Source organism: Triplophysa rosa, linkage group LG12, assembly GCF_024868665.1.
Source record: "Triplophysa rosa linkage group LG12, Trosa_1v2, whole genome shotgun sequence".
NCBI lineage: Eukaryota > Metazoa > Chordata > Actinopteri > Cypriniformes > Nemacheilidae > Triplophysa > Triplophysa rosa.
The window spans coordinates 14,698,978-14,725,914 of record NC_079901.1 but is presented as its reverse complement, the minus strand read 5'-3'; the positions used below and the strand labels follow the sequence as shown (position 1 = coordinate 14,725,914).

At 38.8% G+C, this 26,937-nt stretch overlaps 1 protein-coding gene across 3 annotated transcripts in view; it reads right to left on the bottom strand.

The window, feature by feature from the left end:
- sema4ba (sema domain, immunoglobulin domain (Ig), transmembrane domain (TM) and short cytoplasmic domain, (semaphorin) 4Ba) overlaps nt 1-26,552 on the bottom strand; it is a 60,085-nt gene extending 33,533 nt beyond the window's left edge. Inside the window, exon 1 of one of the 3 annotated variants that reach the window (XM_057347511.1) lies at nt 25,944-26,552. The gene's annotated coding sequence lies outside the window, so the exon portion shown is untranslated. Of the gene's footprint in view, nt 1-17,546; nt 17,733-25,558; nt 25,674-25,943 lie in introns of those variants that run through there. The other 2 variants (XM_057347512.1, XM_057347510.1) reach the window with 2 other exon arrangements.
- Nucleotides 26,553-26,937: the final 385 nt, after the last annotated feature.

Genomic DNA, 26,937 nt, shown 5'->3' with positions numbered 1-26,937 from the left:
GTCAACAAAGTACCATGTGTGTTTATGTTTTAAAACCTTCCTAGGCTTCACAGCTGCTTCAGAATTGAACCAACATTTTAATTTGGCACTAAACTCTTAAGAGGGATTCTGCATTTACTGAACAAGTGCCAAACGGCAAGAATGCTTTTACTCTAATAGAGACAACATGAGAGAGTACAGCACAGCACAGTTGACAGTCGTCTCTGAATAAAGAGAAGATAGAAACAAGGCTACTTCTCCATCTGGGAGACGGCAGAAAAGCTCCCATGGGGAAACATGGGAGTACTGAATCAGAAAACTGTTGCGTGTTCAAACAGAATGTGAAAATCGAATAGCAATTTGGTGTATAGTATATAATGGCAGGTAGTATATAATGTAATTTTCAACAAATAAATACTGTACATACCAATATATTAAACTATCCTTTTAAAGGGGTGATATGACACGACTGAAACGAATGTTATCATTTGTTTTAGATGTAATGCAATGTGTAGACACGATTTAGGTTCAAAAACGCTGTATTTTCCACATACCGTGCATGTACAGTATGTATCTCCTCTTTGCCCCGCCTCTCTGAAACGCGCAGATTTTTTACAAAGCTCATCGCTCTGAAAAGCAAGGTGTGATTGGCCAGTAATACATTTTGGCGGTCTTAGTCAAACCATACCACGAACTGACGTAGATCTGTGGGGGTGTGGTTACACGAGGCATTTCAGGCAGGTCTGGGTGAGCATTCGCTTTGATAGAATGCATCTTTTTTTCCGACACTTTAATTTTTGCAATTTTATTTGTCTAATACATGCATGGGCAACTTATAACACACCAACGACACAGAAAAACACGTATTCATGCCATATGACCCCTTTAATATATCTTCAGATCGTTTGCTGTGTCACAAATGATCTTCTGAAGAACTGCTGAATTGTTAATGATCATTGTGGACATGATTTGTAAAGGCACAGAAAGACGTGATGATTAAGTAATGACAGATTTATGTGACACGTACAACTTCACAAAAAAGATGGCGTGATGCGTAAGAACAACACATGGCACATTAAGTATAAAACAAACTATCATTTAGCTGCATTGACACGGCAAGCTCACCCTAAATTCCTCACACCGAACAAACGGAGTGTTGAAGGACATTCTGTATATAGTCATAGTCATAATATAATATATCAACAACATCCCATAAACAAACGTGACTATTTATTCTGCATTTTCTACAGTACACTGTTTGTCTGTGCTCTGCTAAATTGACACATTTTCATTTCTGAAATCTCAGCCCAGACAGGAGCTGTGTTTACAAGGTCAAACTCCCCTTGCCACTGACCATATGCTGGGGTTGGAATGTGTCCTGAACTGGTCAAGGCTGTGGGTTCAGCCATATTGGTGTGGGCGGCTCGATTACCAAGCGCCATCAGCTTCCTGGTGTTGGGTGTGCTGGAGTGACATCCCAGCTGACCAATGACAACATGATCCCATTAATTTGAATTTGGACAGGACAGGTGAGACACATGCGGAGCTGCAGAAGGACAATGAAGGTCCCTCTGACAGCACAGATTTTACACACACATTTCATTTCTGTCAACTTTCAAAAAGCAACAAATACACGTTTTTAAAGGCATTTACTGTGATTAATGGGCAAAATCCTATTACAATTCTCAAATGGTATTCTAATGACCCCAGTGAGCCAGAAAGATGTTTAAACATGAACCATTTTGCTACAACTACTGCCAAAACAGTTTTAACTTGTCTTTATTTTTCTTAAATGCCTTTTCTAATTTGGACTGAATGGGTTTATTTGTTATGTAGTTTTTGAGATTTGAAGGACTCTGTATACAAAGACAGAAGAAAGACGGATATACAAACGGTAAATATGTAAGATGTTTTGCAATATGAAAACTCTGCTTTGCTGATTTGCAGAGTTCCGTATGGGAGGATTTTAGAGAAATGTCTCTGGAAAACAAAGATGTTGCATACATTTCATCCCTTATTTTCTTATTCTGCTGAATATTTGAGATGATTTTTGTAATGCACAAACTGCTGAAGTGTCCAAGCGGACCAGGATGCTTTGCAGAAAGTAAATGGTTGCTATGCTGAATTGTAAAGTGACCTGTCAATCATTACTGTTATCAGAATTCTCTGTCTATCCCATCAGTTTTGATACAGTTACTGCCATCAAATTGACTCGACTCAAAATTTATCATAAAAAAAGACAACTAAGGCACAAATAATGTTAAACTGCAGACTTATGTAAATCTCTATATAGCCAACATCCAATAAAACTCATGTGCAATCTTTGTACGCTATACAAAAAAAATGTCTGTTTTTGTTTCTCATGACATAGAAGTTTGTTTACAAAAACAGCAGCCCTGGTGAGCAGGTTTGTCAAAAGGAATAAGATCTTTTTAAACTAGCTAGACCAGCAAACCAGGCTGGCAAGTCTTTGCAAATCTCTCACTTCCATACCGTCATCTAAATGATATCCTTAAGTTTAAAGAGTGGTGTTGTGTGGGTATTGCATCAATCGGCACAGATATGCACCCCTCAATGCAGTAAAATGTTGGAAGTGTTTTGTTTATGACTTTAAGACTCATGACTCAAGGGCACTTTGAAGAATAACCAGCACATGTGTTATAGAACTATGATTCATTATTTTTTAAGTCCTTGTGTTGAAACAGTCCATTGCACACATTTTGCAAACACTGAGATCAGATGAACATGAATCACATTCCCATCAATACCCACATGACATGACTCAGCAGCAGAGGTATTGCGACACCTGGCCGGCACAGGAAGTGATGCTGCATTTTTGTTGTGTTGTTAAACATCAGTATCTGTTCAAAGATCCTTGACTGTCTATGCTATATGGAAACTGTGAATCATGAAGTACAGAATGTAATATCGTGAACTTTTTTTCTGTACTCGTCTCTATTCTGAACCTCAGACCCATCTTAAAGGAATTAATGGCCCACTCCTCCCGGGATGATCTGACCAGCCCTAATTACATCCATATGCTCCGTCAAAGATCTTTAATAGCCTAATTAAAATCTTATTAAATAGCCAAAGCAAAATGGAAAAACGTCCGTTCTGGTTAAAAACTTTTTTATGAAAAGAGCTTCAACAAATGATCAAGCTAATTTTATAAGAAAGACCTCCAAAATGAAAAGCATCACATTTGAGCTTCATTAAATGGGGGGCCTAACTAGATAAATGTGAAATATGACTGTGAAATGACAGGAATATCATTACCGCTATCTCTCTAAACTAAAATGTGTCTGACAGGGACAGAGTCAGATGTGCAAATATTGCGAGCAGATTTTCATTTCGGTCCTCACTCCTGCTTAGAAATTTCCATAACAGATGTGGGGTCTGTGAAACGTGGTACAGCTTGGAAGTGTCTGAGAAAAGACCTGCTAATGCCATCATCTCTGTGTCAGGCAAAACTTTATTAAAAGGAAAAGCTCCATGTGGTTTAGGTTTAATTTTCAGTGCATAGTCATCCCTCTGGGTAAAGTAACATGACGCCTGATTCCAGATCAGCCTTTGATCAGCCAAAGCGTAATCGAATTATCTAAACGTAATTACACTTCCACAACGCTGCAGACGTCACAGTATTGACTCATCTTCTGATGACCCTAACATTGGTTTCAGTTTTACTTGGAAAGAAACTAAACTAAGCTGTCTTAAGAACATAAATGAAAGTACAGAGGCAGTTCCAGAAATATCAATCTCGGGTATTTATTACAAGGAAATCCAATTCTCAGAAAAGGATATATAAAACAGCACCCAGATGGAGAAGCCAGAATCACAATGAACACAGGTGGAGCTTTGCATGTGTTTAATGTTATAGACTTTCTTCTTTAAGAGTAGCATTACATGGATGATCATAAAGCTTCACATTTAAGATGATACTAGTGATCTTATTTATTAAATTATGAAGTTTGAGGAAGTTGGCAGATTGTCTTTTTTCAAAATCTTTGTTGAAATGCACTACGGGTCAAAAGTTATAGAACACATACTCACTCACTTACTCACAAAATACTAAGATGATCAAAACTGCGTACTAACACAAAAGAAACTATGAGAATTATGTTGCGACTAAAAAATCCAAACAAAAAATGTATTAAAAAAGGTGATCAAGCAGCTGAGATGCTTTTTAAACAATATTAAAATAGTAGTTCCCATCTATTCTGTGCTACTATTGGCTGCTCTTTTATTCGTTATTCAGTCAAAGTAATCTCCTTTGAGGGGATTTTTCTTCAATAAGTAATCCTTATTAGCACAATTTATCTCTATAAAAAAAATTTCAGACTTTAAAGCATTCACCTCCAGATCAAGATAATTAGACACGTTTCAGTGTTCTATACTTTTGACCGACAGTGTATATTAGTCTACTGTTTAATGAATATTCAAATATGTTTTATTATCGTGAGTCAACTTTAAAGTGCATTAAACATACAGTGGGTTCCAAAGGTTTGGGATCATACATTTATATGTCACTAACCAAATAAGCAAACGTGTGACATTGATCATTGACTCAAAGAGTCCATGGTACCTTGAGTGCATGAAAAAGAGAGACATTCCGATATTCATGTTAATTTTTTCAATTGAACTTTTCACTTACATTATGCTTTCGCTTAAGCTGCAAAATAAAAGCATTTTAGTTATCTCAACTTTTTAATATACACCGGGGTCCTCTTTTAGACCCCAATGCATATTAAAAATCCTGAAAGCTCCACAGGGGACAGTTGATAAAGGGACAGTTATTAGTTGACTAATCTTTGCTAGTACGTCTGTAAGTGGATCTCCCTTAGGGGAAATAACCCTGAGGATTTTCTGGAAGTGGTCTTAATTATTAAGGGGCTCTATTTCTCACAGTCCTGTATGAGCAAAGGGAGTATCCATGCCTCATCTCTTCAGTTTATCTATTCAGAACAGAGTCCTTTGAGATATGATGCATACAGTGTCAACCTCAAATACAAAAGGTTTTCTTGGAAAGTACTGGGGACATGCTTAAGTCAAGACCCGGGTCACATGTTTCTTTTGATGTCAGAGTAGATGTAATCTAATCTACTGAAGTGCAATGCCACGGTCTCAAAACATACAGTATAGGGCCTCCTGTGGGAAAGAAGAACTGAGGATGCGAACAGGTTTCCTTTACAGTACTAGGGACATTATTCAGTTTTTGATTCAAATCTCATTCTGTACGTTTTATGAACAATGACTGTTCATTCCCTCCTGGCACAGCTGGCATGAGTGATACTCTGTAATTACTTTAGTAAATAATGCATGCAGACATTTGCTTTGATATCTACAGCGTGCGGATTTGACTAAATTGTTTTCAACAATGCAACTGCAACGTGTCTTTACTACAAAATTGTGAAAGACCTCTGTGATGATATCTGCTCAGATGATTGTTTCAATTTTCTGTGAGAATAACTGAAGGTTACTCTCCTTTTTTAGTTTTCACATTCTTTGAAACAGAACCGGACAATTACAAGTCCACAGTGATGCTGCTACAAAAGACCTTGCAGATTTTGCCTACACCAGCTGGGGCCTCTCTCTCGTCATGATATTCTAGCATCCTAAACAGTAAGTATCTCCACTGCTTTAAATCACAAAGAACAGCTGTTTCAGAAGTCAAACACCTGTCTCTGCAAAGAATCCCAGCTCCGTGCTATACAAACGCAATGCATTTGAACAATTATCCTGTCAGCGGTGTTTTAAAATCATGGCCGAAGAGAAACGCTCGGAGCGCTCGTGCTTCGAGGTCCAATAATGATGCTCCATTGAGTTCATTTTCTTTTAGCCTAACATCAACAGAGGCAAAAGTGCACTCAGCAATTACACAGACATTCACTAATGAAGCTCTGACAGTCAGGGCATGAAGCTGTCAGCTAAGGCTATTTTGTATATAACATACAGTACAGATATGACTTGTGGGTTTCATAAGATGGCTGTCATGGGACTGGAGAAAGTTATGGCTTTAAATCTTTCAGGAACCGTCATATAATTACATACAAACTAGGCTGGAAGAATGCCAGTGCCCTAAAGCCTTACGAGTGTGCCGATCTCTTATTTATAGACTTTATTTACTGCCCACTTACTTGTCTGTGTTGAATTTCAAATAATACTGCTAACTAATAAATGTATTATTGGACTTTTAAAGGTACAGTGTGTCATTTTAAGGGGATCTATTGACAGAAATGCAATATAATATACATAACTATGTCTTCAGAGGTGTATAAAGACCTTACATAATGAAGTGTTATGTTTTTATGACCTTAGAATGAGCTATTTCTATCTACATACACCGTGGGTCCCCTTACATGGAATTCATCATGTTGTTTCTACAGTAGCCCTAAACGGACAAACTGCTCTACAGAGCGCATTTCGTAAATACGTTATCTCCTTCTGCAAAGATGCGAAAACGTGACGACATCTTAGTCCTGTGTCAGCCACCGTAGTGCTTCGAAAGGGAGGGGTGGAGAGAGCCGTTGGTTGCAATTCCGCTAGATGCTGCTAAACTTCATGCATTGGAACTTCACACCTTTTAATGATCAAATTTAAAAGTGAATTGTGTCTAAACAGTATCGCCAAATAGTTTCAAACAAATTTCCTAAACGCTGTCTGCTGTGGTTTTCTAAAATTCTTAGACATAATTGCAGCATTTTTTAACATATAAAATGGAAAAACCCCTAATCAAAAACAGACATTTAGAGCTAAGGGATTTACAGAGATTACTATTTGGGGCCAGCTGTTTTAAAAGTTAAGCATGGATCCGAGCATGCAGGCGTTTGCGTGACACAGGTGTCGAGAGCTGGAAAAGTAGTCTGCTTTTAAAAGTGGGTCACAGTCTGCTTTAGCACTCTGTTCCTATTCCTAAATGTTTCCAATTTTTCAGTATTATCTCACCATCTGATTTGATGCATTATTCAGAGGTGGTAATATTGACCTGACAGTCTGGGTGCTGATAAGGGCACTACACTGTGCTACTGTACTTCTGCTTCCTGTTATGCCTGAGCTGTTTGGCAGCACTGTAACAGTTGAATTTTTAGTCAACAAGAAAGCTTTTATTCCACAGCAGCAATGCCACTGATGTTAACTTCAATGTAAAATTGCCCGGAAATGTTTATATTGTTCCAAAGAAAAATCAGTTTTTTTCTTTTTGACTAATGGCAAACTAAACAATGTATATAAACTATACTATATAAAGACATGGTCAGAGCTCGCTTGCGATTTCATGGATCTCATTACCTATATTTAAATGTGCATTAATTGTCTATTTAAATGTGCAAGTCCTGTTGGAAAATGAAATCTGCATCTCCATAAAGTTGGTCAGCAGCAGGAAGCATCAGAAGCGTCTCGCCTGGGCTAAAGACAAAAAGGACTGGACTGCTGCTGAGTGGTCCAAAGTTATGTTCTCTGATGAAAGTAAATTTTGCATTTCCTTTGGAAATCAGGGTCCCAGAGTCTGGAGGAAGAGAGGAGAGGCACAGAATCCACGTTGCTTGAGGTCTAGTGTAAAGTTTCCACAGTCAGTGATGGTCTGGGGTGCCATGTCATCTGCTGGTGTTGGTCCACTGTGTTTTCTGAGGTCCAAGGTCAACGCAGCCGTATACCAGGAAGTTTTAGAGCACTTCATGCTTCCTGCTGCTGACCAACTTTATGGAGATGCAGATTTCATTTTCCAACAGGACTTGGCACCTGCAGACAGTGCCAAAGCTACCAGTACCACCTGGTTTAAGGACCATGGTATCCCTGTTCTTAATTGGCCAGCAAACTCGCCTGACCTTAACCCCATAGAAAATCTATGGGGTATTGTGAAGGAGGAAGATGCGATATGCCAGACCCAACAATGCAGAAGAGCTGAAGGCCACTATCAGAGCAACCTGGGCTCTCATAACACCTGAGCAGTGCCACAGACTGATCGACTCCATGCCACGCCGCATACGCCGCATTGCTGCAGTAATTCAGGCAAAAGGAGCCCCAACTAAGTATTGAGTGCTGTACATGCTCATACTTTTCATTTTCATACTTTTCAGTTGGCCAAGATTTCTAAAAATCCTTTCTTTGTATTGGTCTTAAGCAATATTCTAATTTTCTGAGATACTGAATTTGGGATTTTCATTAGTTGTCAGTTATAATCATCAAATTAAAAGAAATAAACATTTGAAATATATTAGTCTGTGTGTAATGAATGAATGTAATATACAAGTTTCACTTTTTGAATGGAATTAGTGAAATAAATCAACTTTTTGATGATATTCTAATTATATGACCAGCACCTGTATATCTACAAAGTCATAAACAAACCATGCGTTTTTGGCCATATGCACACATTGCACAGTGTGTAGAAAATGCCTAGACCCCTGAGCCTTAACATATCTAAGACAGATGTTTAGGGTGCTGTAAGTGTGCTACACTCATCAATCACATCAAAGGGCCAACAACACGGTGCACGGCCCTTCCTAACAGCCATCAATATCTCTCCCATCAGTCAAACGGCCTTTCACAGACAGATAGGTTCCCACCAGTGCCTCCTAAACCCTTCAAACAGATGGACTTCTAAGTTCATAGCCACCATTAAAAACTATTAGCAAACACCGTCACTTATCATTACGCCAGTAATAGCATTACTATTGCATTAGACTCTGGCTAGTACAGCACACACAGCTCCATGCGACGCGGCATATCTAAAACTATTCTGAACAACATCTTGGTAAACCTTCAACAATAATTATGCTAGCAGATAAAATTGTGAAATGGTATCATCTGTGATTTTATACACAGGACCATATAAAATTAACTAAATCATCAAAATAACAAAAAATAAAAAGTAAGTCCACAGACACATTATGCATCAATTATCCTCTTAAACTCCATATGAATGCAACAAGTGGATCATTTATATCTTTCACTTAGCAATGCTGAAACAAGATACCCTTTGCATAATCGATAAACCATACTGCCCAAAGAGCATGGTATGACTCGATGACATTTACACAATGAAACACAAACTAAAATGTATCCTGAGATGACCTCTCTGGATTTAGAGCTTATGCACAGATGAGCAAAGATCTTTGGAAAGTTTATTAAAAGATGAAGACCTTAATTTTCTCTTTACTGCATTATTATGAGTATTCTTACATACACAATCTTTTGTTTAGAGAATGATCAGACTACTTCGATCTTAAGTTTTGTGGTTTACTGCTAGGTGATAATTATTTTCTGTCGGGAATAGCTGCACTTAACAGAGTCCTGACCTTTATCAAGGTGATCATCGTCACCTTCTCTTCCCTCAGCATCCAGCGCATGATCCATATCATCTATATTTTCTCATTCTGGTAAATCTGATAGTTGAGTCAATCTGAAAAGCATTTTGTGTCACCTTTTCACATACGACCAGATAAACCACACCCAGAAGAAATGTGCTTTTGTCTTATTTCCAGTACAACATACCTAAAAAACCTCTGCAACAAGAAATATTAAGTACAGAAAAAAAACAATATTAATAGGGAATGTGGCCTATAAATTATGTATATTTTATAATGTTTGCATTAAGCAATATAGCATTGTACTTAGAACAGAACATTTGTTTATCCAAAGCAACTTACAGTTTACAACATTATTTGGGCTCCCTGGGGATCAAACTCCATGACCTTTGTGTTTCTAACACAATGCTTTACCAACTGAGCTCCAGGAACATACACTATTTTACAAGGTGGCTTACAAATTTATTACACAAAATCAAACATTACTTGCACCACAATTCACATAAAAATGCTGAAGAACTCAGTAAGGTTTACACTTAAAACATAACTCATTATTGGCAATGGGCTAAGCAAAATACACCTTACCGACTCTCATTATCTTTACAAATTTGCTTTGTTATTTAAATGTATCTTGTTTTTAAGCGATACTTCACCCAAAAATGAAAATTCTGTCATCATCTGTCTGGTTATAGGCATTCTTCCAAATATCTTTCTCTGTGTTCGTCAGAATAAAGATTTATACAGATTTGGAACAAATCGAAGGTGAGTAAACGATGACAGAATTTTCACTTTTAGGTGAATTATCACTTTAAGGATGATTAAATATTTGAATCGAAAAGCAAGACAGGAACAAAAAAAACAGCTTCAAATGCTTTTACTATTAAGCAAAGAACCAGATGACCAGTAATTACTTTTCTCAGTTTGAAAGCAACCCAAAAGCAAGCATCCATTTGAATGTGTGATGCTGAACCAATCACATAATCCCTGAATGGACTTGAGTCAGGGAGACTGTGGCAGCCGTTGGCCCTGAAACTGTCTGAGAACAGCTTTTGTGGCATATCGATGAGATGAAACAAACTCTACGCTTTCGTACAAGAAACTATAAATGGCCATCAATTTAATCTTTGAGCATTTTCTCTTTTTATCAAACCTATGCATGTGAAATCGATCATAGTACGCAACTGTATCAGCATTTTAAGCATCTTGATTTGCAGATGGAGGGAATCTACTAACGCAGTGCTCGTGGTGTTTAAAAAGAAATCGGAGGGTCATCTGGGGCTGTTACGCTGGCATAACTAAACCACTCAGCCTGCTGCGTGCAAACACTGACTGCTGGGTGATCTCATTGCGGGCAGCTCAATAAAGCGTCGCTCACTCCAGGGCCAAAGAGCGCAATGTCACCCAGGCAGTGGCATCTCAATCATGTCTGTGATCCAAACAATCCCTTGCAACCCAGATATTTAGACTAAATTCCACTCCACGCACGATTGAGTCCTAGACGACGGGCTGTGACCCTGGAGGACGGACTGACCCATAATTAATAGGGCCAACATGGGTCATGTCAATCAAACTGGCAGCACACTAGCAAAATGATTTGCTTAGAATTTGTAAAAATGCATTTTTGACTTTATCAAGAAGCTTTTAGAGGTGAGATGCCATATGTTCTGGGCCTATATTTGACTGTTTTTCATCATTATTTGGTCATTCATTGTTTTGTAATACAGACATCAAAATATAAAGGTCTATAAGGTCTAACAATTTTTTTGGGTAAACAGATACATGTCACAGAAGAATGTTGCATATAACCTGAGCTGTTGTGGACAATTCGACGGTATTGTACCATTAAACTTCATTTGGCACAACCAAGCTTTCCTGGTGTTTAAAATGACACTACAGCTCAAGCTGAGACACGAAGAAACAGGTCGATTCAATCCATTACAAAACACATTCCAACACACCTCCTCTTTTAAAAGTTGCTTCAAGAAAACTTTTCATTAACCATTTATTTTAGACTAATGGGAGGGTTTCATGTGGAGCATTGTGAGATTCATTTCTAAAGGAGGGGTTCGTTTTTAAAAAGGAAGTATTGCAGTACATGGTGTAGTTTCACCTGGATGTGTAACTCTGTTTGTAATCCTATAGTAACTGCACCACCCAGCTCAGGTTATGCAGGTCAGAGCTGATAGTACAGACGATGAAAACCAAATTGTGGGTTTCTGGGATATGAATTCGATGTGTCTGTGCCAACTGCCAACTAAACCAGATTCACATGGCTGATCAGTCTTAAGATCCTTAGCAGATTGTCTAACACCTTGAATGCAGCCATGATGCCAGGAACAATAAACAAAAACCTCGATGAGTGGGTGATATTGTATAGAAGGCTGGTCAGGGCAGGTTCTTATCACTTATATCTGTAGATTATTCTGACAGAAAACTAATTAAGATCACTATCGTTCTGTTCCTTTGAATATAAAACAAGCAGGAAATGGAACAACCAATTATTTTCCATTTCCCCATGCTGCATCAGAAAGGAAATAAAAATTTAGAATTTTTATATGAATTAATACATTTTAGTACATTTAAGATGTCACAAATATTACATGGTTTGATTTAACCCATAACAGGATAGGGGCTGATGATGCAAAAATAAAATAAATCATAATATAATTAATGGTATATAATATAATATATACGATACAATATATACGATACGATGTTACATTATATAATATTACAGTATATTATAATACTTAAAATGGATTTAGGAAAATGTTTTCATAAAAATTTTGAGGTAAAGAAAATGAATGATACTTGCCATTGTATACATGAAAACCAACAAAGCGTGTTAATAGGAATATGAGTGAGAATTTATTTTGTTCTGTTCTGAACTCCACTGTTGCTACATGGGTTGAATGATGCTGTAAGTCAACATCTAAACCAAGTGCAAGACCTCAGTTCCTATAAACATGCCAACTTTGGTCCACTTTAATAAATAATTCATCATACAATATCTCAGCTCCCTCACTTTCTCTCATACCCTTCCATTCTTCCTATACAAACACAAGTAAGGCCTGCTCGGACCGTATCGCACTTCTCACGCAGGAAGCTTTCAGCATGCTGTTGGCATAAGATGTACTGTTCCAGAATGCTTCGCTTCACACTGTACAGTTACACACAAGGGTTTCTGCATAGGTGGATAAAGGTGGACTCTTGTGGCCATCTTGGTCAGAGATGGACCTGTCATGAAGGTTCGAGTGTATAAGTTTGCCTACACGAGAGACGGAGCTCTGACGGAGCGTGTGACGGATAGGAATGTTTAATGCGGTGAAACAGAGCGAGGTGGGCTTAAAATCAGGTGGAAATACAGTGTGATATTCCACAAAGAGGTGCTTTTATCTGAGATCCGGACAGTCCTCGTCTCTGTGATGCATACTTGCCATGGCTTTAAATCATCCAATAACTCATAAATAATTCTGTCGGCTCAGATCAGGTATCAGAGCAAAAACAAAAGTAGCGTGGCGTGAAAAGCATTTAGTTGGAGAGGAGCCGTTGTGTGGTGTGAATCTCCACTCGGTCATGGTGAGGTATGTTTGGGAAGGTCGGAGAAGCCATTAGTAGGGGAGAGGGCACAACCTGGAATGCTTTAAGAAGATATCGGATCACAATGCGCATGTGTGCGTGTCAGAATGTGTGAACGCTCAGCTTGTCTCAAGTCTATCGGCTTGCAAATTTAATTAATGCCATTTTAAGGCACCTTAAATTACACATGAAAACTGATGCGCACACACACACGCACAAACAATCTGTGACATGTTCTCAGTAGTCTAAGAGTCACGGACATGCTTCACCACATGCGGCCCGGCCTGTTTAAAATAGACCTGCATAATACATGTAACACAGAAGGAACAGGTGTGAAACAGAGGAGGTGTCAGTGCGTGCGTGACGCACAAAAAAGAACGGTCATACTTGCCCCTTCATATGTGCACGTGACCATTAAAACTGATTCCACAGGCTTTTTCTGCTTAATGTATTATACAAGCCCACTTACTTTGCAATCTCTCGTTCTTGCTCATGTGCACTCTTCTGTGGGTCACAAGTCACTAACCGTCTCAGAAACAAGCATGCAAATACTGAGCTTTGGTCTGTTTCCAACTCCAAAGTCAGTTCCCATATAATGCCCCTGGGAGAAACAGTTTGACTGGGAAAACCGGAGGGGGTCCTCTGACGTCCTTTAAAGACGCATGTTTAAAGACTTCCCAGCAGCGAGTAAAAACACAGTGCCTCGTCCCCCCTAGGCTTTAAGTCATGATAGTTTACGAAACTACATGACGTCTGTCAAAACTTCTGTTCTCACTGTCTGCCTGCATGTATTGCAACAACAGTGTGAGATGGCACCAGTGACGCAGGCTTCATTTAAACATTATGGAGGCGTCCCCCTCGTCCATAAGCCCCCCACCCAATCACAAAAGAAACTATGTGCGTGAGTCAGTCACACAAATGACCACAGTCAAACAAATAAACTGTAGGAATGTTGGTGGCATTACATGGAAATGCTGAATTCTTTAAAACCAGCTCAAGCACGGAGAAGCACGAGTTGACATGTAATGCCAAACTCATTTTTTTTGTTTCATTTAAGTCAGATAAAGAAGAATTTGGTTGTGTTGACATATGTAATCTCTCAAATCACACAACTAGCAATCACTGTTTTATGTTCTATAAAGAGCTGTGCCTTCTCCATTTGTTTGGTATTATTGCTTCTGGTTTGTACGTTTTAATTCACAGAAATCCTACAAAGTATGTTGGGTCTCAAAAAACATGCATGCTTTTTTGCCACATCCATAACGCATTCATTTTTCTCTCGTTTAAAATATAAAACTCGTGCATAGACTGATATTTTTCTCATGTCTGGAGTCGAATATCAGCGGATTATTAAAATATAAACAGATTATATACATTTGCAATAAATACATTCTCTGAGAATGAATGAAAATGTCACATCCATAACACTGGAATTGGCCAGCAATAACTAAAAATATCAATAATGATAATAATGATAATTGTAAAAATACAAAGTTGATATACAGTAACACAAAGTGTAACTTATGTGCTATGATAACCATACCCAGTTTACTGTATCAATAGCGTACCCACAACTTTATTATTTTTTGTTGGGGAGTGTCATACACACTAAGGAGTTATAACTGTCAGCAGTTAATGATGTAGAAAAAAGGTGATTGTGTTTGTGTGCTCTCTTGTCAGCTCATGAGTTTGTCTCAACACTCAAGGAGAAACTAAGACTTGCTTTTGCTTAACTTTCTTGATTCTACTATCAGAAAAGATAACTGACCTAGTTCTTTAATCCAAACTAACACGCACGCGCACACGCACGCACGCACACACACACGCACACGCACACACACACAGGTACTGTATACAGTAGCTAGTCAAGCAAGAAGAATCAAAGCGAAAGCTGGAAAATAGCCCTGGGATCTGATGACTGAGATGAGAACCAGGTGGTGCGTGGAGACCTGAGAAAGGAGAGCTTTGTGCTCTCTAAAGATACTACGAAGAGATACGGTCTGCATCTGCTCCACTTCTACTATCGGTTTAATATGCAACAGGCTGCTGTTACAAATTCAGCAGAACCTTTTTATTCTGCCTGCCTTGTTCTTAAAATCTATTCACTTTAACCCCACTTCTGATAACATCAGAGACCTCTCTCACCATTACAGTATGATACACTTTCAAAAAGCTATTGGATCTTCTTGACACCATGAGGGAGAATGTAACTTGTCCAAATATCCATCAAATGCATTCCCTGGTCTTGAAACACTCTTGTCTGGTATAGTTTAAGAGAAGCAAGGCGGGCAGTGCACTATTGGAATAACAGGCACTGTCTTTTACCAACTAACCAAACACTTTATGGCAGCCCCACACAGGCCGACCATTGTCAAGGGTCCTGTGCCCAGAATGCTATTGCCAGCTGCTGTCTTTATGAACCAGACGAAAGAAAAACACAGGGAAAAGACTACAAGCAGCACAATCAGCCCATTTCATTTGATCCTTTCTCTGTGTGATGCTTTCTATTTTTAAACTTTTCACAAATATCTTACAACCACCCTTCACTAAAGTTTTTATAGAAGCAGGCTCAGTTCCAAAACCTAGTTAGCTGTCTTCTTCCTATGTGGGCAGTTGAATTTTAAGGCAGCATCCCGACTGCAATTGAATCTTATGTGAGTGATTTTAAACACTCTGTAAAAACAAACTCTGTGCATATAAAAAGCACACTTCTTGCAAAGCACACAGAAGTTTCTACTTACGATTCCAAGTATTGGGTAAATTTAAAATTTTAATTCCAATTTTTTCTATTCTCTTAAAATATTTTTCCTCTCAATTTTTACAGACACATTTCAATATTTAATAATATCTGTAAAATAATCATTTCAAATAATTCTCCCGATTCTTCATTTTAATGCATATTTTTACTGAGCACACTGCAATGTACAGCTGCGGAAATAAATTAAGAGAACATTCCAAATTTTCATTTATGCAGCATTTCTGGATGTTTTGTGTCCATTCTGTTGAATTTCAACCTCAGGACTGACCTAAACAGCAATGTGAAAGACTGACAGCATGACAATAGCTACACATATTACTGTTGTATTGCTTAAAAGTGAATATGAACTTGTTTTCTTTGCAGTATTTGAGGTCTGAAAAAAATCATCTATTCTGTTATTTGGACCCGTTTCTCCAGTTTTCATTTTTTGCAAATAAACGCAAATAGAAACAATATCTTTATTTGAAATTTTGGAGAAATATTGTTAGCAGTTCACAGAATGAAAGAAAAATGATCATTTTACCTAAACACATAAATATTTAATTCAGAAAAACTTAAAGTGGTCTCTTAATTTTTTCCTCGGCTTTATTTTAGGATTGCCTACTCGGCAAAATATACATTCAATGCTGCTTTTTGGACAATTTTGTCCAAAACAGCATGAATTTAGACAGAAGTAATCTTGGAAAGCGATAAAATCAACACATGGAGCACATCTGTGATATCTTAAAGACGCTGTCTATGTAGGCATCTTACCAACATTTTTGGAACAGATCCCTAGTCTATACTGTAAACTGTGTACATGTTCAGCTCTTTGAAGATAACTTAAATTGCTGTCTTTGATACCGTTCCCTTTAATTCCTAAACTGCAGTGGTTATCTCCTACGTGCAGCTGTCCAACACAACACCACCGCTGGCTAAAAAGAAAAAAAACTCACTGGAAATACACTTGACGTGCAAGTTTATATTTTTTGCACCTGAAAACAGATGCTCTCTATCACAGCCTGCATGTTAATTCAAGAAAAATACTTTTACATACATTACAAATGACCTGATCACAGAAATCCAACCCACACATCCAAAAAAGCTCATCTCCTTGAAGTGGTTTTACATTTAGCTTCTGAGTGATGATACATTAATAGTCACCGATCTGTAGATGACTAACTAGGCTAGAGGTGTCTGTTTTCTTAATAACATCTGTAGTCTCCGCCTCCAGCATAGCCTTGACCCAATCGCAGATATGTGAAGATGCCAAAACCACATGAGCAAAGACAGCTTAAAGCTTTTAATAAAGACCCTCGCACTTCTTGCTTTTCAGATTTTTCCCTTCACGTCCCTGCGTTCCCAAGTTCATGGAAAGTTTCTCTGAAGCGGCTGGCTGTCACAGTCTCCTGGCAGAGACCCCGGCTGGAAAGGGAGAAGCGAGCACGTCTGTGTATGTATCTATGTGTGTGTGTGAGTACACTAACTCCAGAGATGAGAAGACAGAGCCTTTTGCTCCAAGTTAAACTGCCAAAGGGCTCACGCACACCGTCCAACCCAAACTACAACACACCCTGCAGAACTGATCATTTGAAACCAAACCCAAACAAACGCAGGCTCTTAAGACACACACACAGAAGCAGACTGAACTCGCTGTTCTGTGATCCATTACGACCCGTTATCACCTCCCAGATAACTTCTTACAGTGACGGGATTGTCTCGTGTCAAAGCACAACCTCCCCCTTCGAACCCTCCCGACCCAGTGCCACTTATAGAGCCCCTTGCAATAACAAACCCCCATGCGGACACGCCACCCGCCTGCAGCATATAACAGGAGAGTGGCGCAATAAAACCCTTTCATTTGCACACTAACCAAACACCCCCGCAGACACGAATCAATCATTAACAGCAACCAGCAAGAGACGCTTGAAGAAGTGCTGAGTACTTACTCTTTAACAGACACAGATTTCCAACTTGTTCCTCAGAGGGGGGAAATATAGAATTCCTATCGGAAAATCAAGGGAAGACAGAATCCTTAAGGATAGAAGTGGTTTCGGAAACAGTAGACCCGGCCAGCATCAGTTGTTTACGGGTTTGGATATGAGGATCGGTAGTACAGCTCTCATTCTCTGTCTGCTATTCTGACTGAGTGTGTGTATCCACGCTGGAGTAGTAAAGACCGCCTCTGGTTTATTCATAGCCCCGCCTCCTTACGCTCAGAGAGAGTAAAAGGGGTTGAGCGAGAAGGCATGCCCTTTATCAACACCAGAGGCTTCAAAGAAATCACAAGGTTTCTTAACTTATGTGTAGTTTTACTTTTAGTACATGTGGTCTCCGCAACTTGAAATTCAGGTAATCTTTCTTCGTCTATAGAACAGGATCTGGCTGAAAATATTGAGTAAAGAGAAATAGAATACGGTCAGGAGAAGAAGGGGTGATGATGTTCAACATTTAAAGGGTTCAAAAGGGGTGGATTTCTTAAACTGAAAATAAATGCTTATTACATTTTACAACTTTGTAATGGCAGAGGAAGGGACTCGGCCATGAGTTCTTAGAAGCAAGAAGCAAATACGTGTGGGGAACAAATGTAAGCAATTAAGCATTTGTGATAATTAAAACAAAATGGTCAACCATTATTCTAAATACAGGGGTATTCGGGGGAGGGATGTGCTTCTTGCAAGCACAAGGGAGACCAATTAACATCCATAAAGGATTCTGTGTCCTGCCTTGAAACTACAAACTCTAAAGTTTAACAGGCACTGCCAGTACCTTCAGTGAATAGTGTAGTTCCTGACAGACTCACAAAAACCTTCTGGAATATTAACGACAATATAAACAACCAACATATTGCATTATGAAAAACAAAGGGTTATTTTCCAGTCAGAGCTTTAAAACCTTGAAACCTTGCAAAGCCATTTGAATCAGTCAAGACATTGGATTGACAAATGCAGCTTTCTTTTCTGTTCCCATAAAAACGATTTGCTACTTCCTGTGCAGTGTGAGTCATCGATAACTTGGTCCAAAATTGAGAGAAACCTCACATTTGCACATCTGTTAAAAAATCCTAATGTTTACGAGTACACTAGTATATACAGGGCCTCAAATCTAACCCACCTAAAATAAAAGACACTTTAAAGCCAAAAAGTACATAGAATGTCTCTTGAAAGGGACATTTCACTCCAAAAACGTAACTTCTTTCATCATTTACTCATCTTAATGTCATTTCAAACCTGTATGACTTACTTTCTTCTGCAGAACACGTAAGAAGATATTTCAACGAAAGTTGGTAACCAAACAACATTGGATCCCATTGACTTCTATTGTATGGACACAAAACAACCAAAACCTTTCTCAAAATCCCTTCTTTTGTGTTCCACAATCATATACACGTTTTCAACCACGTGAGGGTGAACAAATGATGATAGAAATGGATTTTTTTAATGAATCGTCCCTTTAAATGCTTTAAGCAGCTTGGTGCTGGATCAACCGAAAGGCTTCACTGACAAATCGTCTAATTATGGCCTAGTTAACAAGAGAAGAGAACTACTGAGAGGAAAAGAACAGTCACAGTTGGGAATCCCTGTGACTAAAATAGTGCTGCTAATTATGTATTGAGGGGAAATGCTAAGCAGGCAGATGGAATGGTAGGTTTGGGGTGTCAGACCTCGGGATGCCATCATTAGGAGACGTGGACAAGCCAAATGAAGAACAAGCGTGTCACGAGAGACGGGGAGCAGAGCCGAGGCACTTATCAGATTCTTACTTATGGATGCCAGATGCAGACGGGGACCCGCCCCCTTTTCTCTCTCTTTAAGTCTACCTCAGTCTACTATCATACCGGTCATTTGAAAACAACTAAATGCAGTTACCCACAAGAGTTTGGAATATTGCAGTAGAATCCGACTCAATCCAAAAACTCATGAAAAAGTGAAAGAAAAATGTGGAGCGATGAGAGGGACAGAGGGAGAGAACCGAGGAGAGATTTAGTTTATGAAGAATATCCACAAATATTAAATTCTGAATTTTTTATCTGTAAACTTTTCCATCATACAGTTCATTTCTTCTTATACTTTACCTTTCTATGCAAACTTATGTAATGTTTTTAGAAGATTGTCATTTGGCCCCCAAGAAACAAAAAAAACAAAAAAACAATTGCATCTACTCTCAGTTGTCATATACTGCAGCATACGGATCAACCAATTTTTTGTCTTTTGTCCTCAAATCTCTTGCTTGACTGATGTGGCGTGAAGATTTCACAGACAGTTCTGCCGTGGACCCGCCTCTCTCTCATTTGTCATCTGAAGTTAAACTCCCAGGGTGTACACGGCAAAGAGAAGCAATGGCTCAAGTTTTCGCCTGTTAATCTCTCTGCAGGAGGCGCATAATCCCCTAAATTGGAACAGTAGAATTTCTTAGATTATTTAAATCTGACAACTTCATGCATGTCTTGCTGGGCAGGAAGGCAGTCGTGTTCATTTTCTCAAAAGTTAAAATGACACTATAATTCTTCATTTTTGCAACCAACAGAGTCCACACTGACATAACCCGAGCCACATCAATATTCCTATCAGAGACAAAACGTTATTCTGACCTCTATAGATTACAATGGGTATTACAATCAGACTAGTCAGAAATCTAGTCCAAAGAGATCATAAACGTGACTTGTGTTCCAAAGGCTACATCTTTCTCAAGCATGATTTATGCTGAAAACAGCAAGAATGGGCGTGTAGGTTTGCACTGTAACTACATGAATGCTTGCGAATACATTTCTCCATTCTCAGCAAATCTGAATCAACAATTGTGTCTCTATACAGAGAAACTGACGGATCACCACAGGAGGCTGACAGCAAAGCTCTCGCCGAACAGGATTACGAGAATAAGACAAATAAAGACGCATGGCTTATCTTGTTTAAAGCACAACACAGATTCAGTTTCTAAGATGTGCTGTATTGACAAGTAAAATGAACATCTTTCGGTCACTACTAATATTCAGCAGGAAAACAGGCCATGTTGTCAATCTCTGAAAGTGAACATGAGGGAGTTTTAAGGGCTTTTAATTACAGTAAGTGTGCAGTCCAATCAATTGTCATTAGGTGTAATAGAAAGGAGAGGAGTTTTATAGATAAACGATAACTTTACTAACTAAATTTCTGCTAAATATACAGTACACCAAAGACCAGTCTCAGTCAAAATAAAGTACAGAATACTGCAAAGTAAACATGGTACACCACTCCAGTACTGGAATATAAATGTTTACTTTCTCTAAACTGTGACGGGCAATATGTTAATTTCGCAAATTTATTCCATAAATAGCGGCATAATCTGTTTTGCAGCACCTTTGAAGGGGATGTCTCCAGGGGTCCAGATTATATTTCGAGTGGTGAGAGATCAAAAAAAGACTTCTCAAATTGACTTTCATCTGGATGACTAACGTCCCACCCTATTATCCGTACAAGCTCTGCCATCAGCCTGTATGAACATCAATTCTCACCAGGAGGCCTTTAACTTCTGCCTGTTATCTACATGTGAATTTTGAGATTAGTAAAAGGTAAAACAAACACTGCAATAATGGTTTAGTTTGATAAATCAATCTCAGCTAATTATTACTTTATTAAGTGGTTGAGTGATTATATCAAATGAATTAGTATTTAATGTATCTATTAATTCATCATAATTCTATAAACTAAATGATCATTATTCATTCACTTACAGTATGATCATAAAGACATTACTAAAACATAGTTTAAAATGTGTCCTGAACCCACTGAACTCATCTGTTCTGAGATTTTGCAGAGAAAGAGTTTGAAGACTCTGGAATAGAGCAGAAACTTCTCCTCAGGTGCCTGTCCATATCAAAGGAGCTTTAACTCGCTTTCATGTGCCTGCCTCTGCATTTACCCAGACAGCACGTAACAGATCATTCGACAGACCCCCCCCTCCCCTCCAGCCAGTAAAAATAATTAAACAGAATAGCTCTGTCAGTTACACGTTTCCCTCTGCATGTCCAACGATGACACGTGACCTGATTTTCTATGTATGTCAGCAAAGTGCCACGTTTCAAAGCAAACATACTTTTGAGATATTTAAAAAATACAATTTTTATATCTGGTCATAGGGTCAATACTAAAAATTTTTCAACTTGACCTACCTCTCCCTGCGGTGTGTACTGGTGCCCACCCTGGCAGTGAGGGCACAGGCCGAGGGAGGGGGCTTGTCATTCAATCCATTCAGCAAAGCCAAGAGCGAACAGAAGTCTAGTATTTGAGCCAGGCCACAGGGGAGCCTCAAATAAGACACTAATTAACACTGACAAATGCAAATAAAGCGACTTGCTACAGCTTTTCTCTTTGGCTTTGGCGCACTGATTCACGCATGAGGCAAAAGTAGACGGTCCACTCCAGCATAATGGGCTTCAATAACCAGGACGTCTCGAAAAAGCGCAGACGGGCATTTTTGTCGTAGCGCTGCTGAGCCTGTAAAAGAGGCATCTGTTATGTTTCAGCAGAGCTGAGAGTAATAAACCTGCGCGAGCAATGAACCACGACTACAATATAAAGAATCTTGAGAAGTCAACAGTAGTTCTTAATGTGGCCCCCGAGGAGACACACACACACACTTATGCAATGACAGAGCTGCAGATAAAATAAAGTTAGTGGAGACTTGGGAGTCTTTCCTTTCGTGTTGAGCTGTCATCTAACATAACGTTTTTCATCTACCATTTTTGCAATATCCTTAAAAACGTGGACACGTTATAACCAGATGGAGATTATCCTGTGATCACGCAGTAGGGAGGGTCGATGTCAATTTAATCAAAAGTCATTTGGTCTCGTGTCCTGTGACTATGGTCAAGACTTTAAACCTACTATACGCCATAGGCTGTATTTAATCTGAGAGCTGCAAAATTATTTTTATTCTAACACCGTGTCTACACCGGATGCGACACGACAAAAGACATTAGAAACGTATTAGAACCCATTAGAATTTAACATTTTGTCCGCACTGGATGCGGCGCGACAAACCCATTAAGAACAAGCATGTTGTCATGTCACGTGTAGACACAGTGTAAATACAGTTATTCTAAAGATTTGTGAATTAAAGAGCACTTGGAATATAGCACATGCGTTTTGTACTACTTTCATCTTTTTTTGTTCCTTTTAGAACTTTTTTTGTTCTTTTCAGAGCTTGACAGTCTGTGGTAACTACATGTATAAACTGTGAACAGCATACTGGTTAGGAGTGAAATGAGATATTTACAGAACTTTCATTTAAAGGAAAACTCAGTAACACTTTACTTAAAGCATAATGTATAATATATTATAAAAGTAGTTTTAATGTATTCATTTTGCCTTGTAATGCAACTTATAATGCATTGTAATGTCTCATGAATAATTATAACCACAGTTAATACATTATGGCCCGGTTTCATAGACAAGTCAGGACTATGCCTTAGTTAATTTAGGCTATTTAAGTCGCTTTTATTAAAATGCCTTAGAAAAAACATTAGTGATGTGCATCTTGAAACAAAACAATACTCACTGACATATTTTAAGATATGTCAGGGCAAGCTTTTTTTCAGTTAAGACAGCTCAAAATTAATTTTAGTCTGGGACTAGTCTTCAGCCTTGTCTGTGAAACCGGGGCTACAACACTTATCAATTTATCATTACACTTTGCATTTTTAATTTGGTTATAATTCTTTAAACCAACATTTAATGTATTACAACACACATTATGCACCATTATGCATAATACCCTTCAATACCCCTTTATAATGCATTATACATAAAGGGGCAGTTTCCCGGACAGGTATTAGCTTAAGCCAGGACTAGGCCTTAGTTAAATTAGGATATTTATGTAGTTTTTACAAACATACCTTAAAAACAAACATTAATGGTGTGCATCTTAAGACAAAACAATGGCACTGATATATTTTATCTGTCAGTGCAAGCAGTTTTCAGTTAAGACAGCTCAAACATTTCTTTTAGTCTGGGACTATAGCCTAAACCCAGTCCGGGAAACAACTCCAAAGGCTTTAAGTAAAGTGTTACCGAAAACTCTTTAAGCCCCATTTGACATATGCATTTTATCAACCTTTGAACAATTTCAAAATATCAATACAGAACACAGAGTAAAGCAACAGAGTGCCTGCTCAACATCTCTAAACAGATGCACAAAAAGATGAGCAATGCTGATGTACAGGTTTGAGAAAGAGTATGTCTATCTTGCACTTTATGAATATATGAACGATAGTAACCACTCTTTGATTTCTAATAAGACCAAGTAACCACAAATTATCTAAAAAACATGGTTACTACACTTGAACTACCTTAAAACTGTGAATTGCAACAGAACACTGTCATAGGCAGCTTATGATGGTAAAGGAGACTTGCGAGCCAGACACAACAAAACTCCATCAGAGACACCCTGGCCTTGCTTTGTGTTGGGGGACACAGAATTTTAAGAAGTTTAAGAGCTCTCAGTATTAAAATCTTTAGCCGCTTAACAATTCACGTGTTCCAGAGTTACATCAAGCAGATCCTGGCATTTACAGTACATCTTTGCTGAGGAATACTGAGAGATGTTGTCTTAGACTCAAAGTGTCTATTAAAATCCTTCATGTGCAACACCACATCTACGTGAAATTTAGATACGGTTCCTCAGGGAACATGACAGTGTGTCGAAAAAGGAGGAAAAGGCTTTTCTTTTTTAATCCTGGCTCACCGTCTCGCAGGGGGGAATCAATAAAAGCACTCACTGAGAAAACAGTTTTTTTGGGCACGGCATGACACACAGAAGCTAATCATTCAGGGAACATTTGGTCCACAGTCATTTCACGTCTTGCTTGCTGGATGGAGCGGATGAAGGTCATAATGACAAAACTTAAGCTTCATCTTTATTTAAAAAAAGAGAGGTCTCACTTGCTCACATTAGATCAATCTATTGACAGGTGGAACATGTGACTGTGAAGCAACGTTCGCGTATTCCAGCCTCGCAGATAAAGCGCGCCGGCTGCAGGAGCCAACCACATCCTGAGTAAACATAACCTTCTCCCAGCTGGGAAATCATAAATTGACCCCCGACAAGCCCACATGGTCTCGTTCCACCAATCACAGCAGGCCATTTTTCACAGGTCTGCAGATTTTACAGATCCTCGTCACAAAAGAAAATCTTTACACTTTGATTCTGACACTGAGACTAGCCTGCCGTTTCTTGCAGGAACCCCTGAGGATATTTAAAATTTGTATACTGGTAATCTGTCTGAAATCTGCAATTTGTCTCACTTAAAAAACAAACTTGAGACTATAAAACAGGGGATAACAAGCAAAATGCACAAGATTTATAAGCACACTGTTCAGTAATTACTGAAACTGAAATCAATTATTTATGCAAGTGAGCTGCAGGCTGCTGGTATTTTCCGACTCTTATTATAAGGATAAATTAGTCATGACCTCACATGCACTTGGAGCAATCCAGACATATGAAATATGAAAAAATTGCAACAAACAAAGTCCAGGATTTCACAGCAAGCTACCACTAAAAAATGTCAAACGTGCATCTTTAAAATGACTAATTATTATACGCAGCTGGAGTCTAATAACATAAATGTACAATCAATGCTTATATTCTGTAGGAATAGGACTACCGGCTGGAAAATCAGCATGAAATCTTTAGTTGTGTTTAAGTAGATTCATTACAAGAAAATAACTGCATACTCTGAATCAGGGGTTTACCCTGTCCTTAATGTGAAGCATTGTCCGTGTACACACCCAACCCCTACTCATGCATAAACATGCAGGGAAATTCATCTACAATTATTTTACATTCATGCTGTTATTAAAACATACCGCACACACTAAACATAAATGACAAGACATCAGGTCTTCCAAAGAAAAGAAAGAGACACAACCTTCTTGGCTGCATCTGTTCGTTTAAACCTACAGAATAAAAAAGACATTCTTACATTTGAGCCACAATGAAGATGCATTCAAAGTCCTTTTCGAAAAGGATGCAGTCCAGGTGATGTGCTGACCCAGCTATGAGACAACACAGGATTCCATCCTCTCCTAACCATGGTCACCAACACCTTACTAGAGGCACCGTGCATGTGTGTGAGTGTGCACGAGTAAGTGAGCGTGCGAGCAGAACTGACAGCGGCAGCCACAGGAAACCAAATTCAATCTATCGCCATGGTACCCGGTACTCTAGTGACAACAGGGATCCAGCAATCAGACCCTCTCATTCAGCTGTGCACTACACCCAAACCTCTGTCCTGCCCGGTTCTCTTTCTCTCCTTTAAAAAAGAATATCTGCAACACATGGCGTTTGTCCGGTCTGAACGAAATTACCTTGGCTGATGGGAGAGACGATCCTTTCCATGCACGGGCGAGTCCCAGCCATCACGGGCAGAAGAGGAACAGTAGCTCTGCAGGGATCCCCAGAGATGCCCAGGGCTGCAGCTAACACAGCGCATTCGAACGCCAGCCACCGGCAGCAGCAGAGGATGGGAGGGTGAGGGAGAGAGAGGCAGAGAGAAAGGAGAGAGAGAGAAAGGGGGATGAAAAGCAGCAGAGGGGGGCTGCTGGTTCTGAGGCAGCCAGGCACATTACATCATTGCTTTCCACTCCTGTGAGGAGGCAGTGCTGGGTAGAGGAGGCGCTCCCCTTCACACCTTCTGTCTGATAACGTAAATCTGTTAGCACAGAACCTGCAGAGGATAAAACACGCCAAGGGTTATTATGAACGAGATTATCCTCTGTTCAGACTGATTTTACTTTTTGTTCAGACAGATTTTAAAGACGTTTTAGGGGGAGATTCACTGAAATAAGAAGAAGAATCTTTAACGCATTATGTCTTTTTTATCCAACATAATCCTCATGAACAAGAAAAACACTTTTCAATAAGGTTGTATTTGTTAACATTACAATATGCATTAGTTAACATTAACTAACAATGATCAATACTTTAGCATTTATTAATCTTACATCCAGTTAATTTTAGCATTTACTAATACATTTTTAAATTAAATGTTAGCATAAGTTACTGCACAATGAACTAACATGAATAATTGTATTGACATTACTAACATTATCAAACATTAATAGATGCTGAACTATAACGTTCATTGTTAGTACACGTTAGCTAATGCATTTACAAATGTTAAAAATTACAACGTTATTGTAATTGTAAAGTGTTATGGAGAAAAATGGGTTGTGTGTCAAAAAATCTGCATCTTTTTATTATACACGTAACAACGTAACAACACAGACACTTCAATTGCCCATGCTTTGCGAAAACTGAAAACAGTTTACACATGCAATGATTTACCCGCATTCTTAGTGT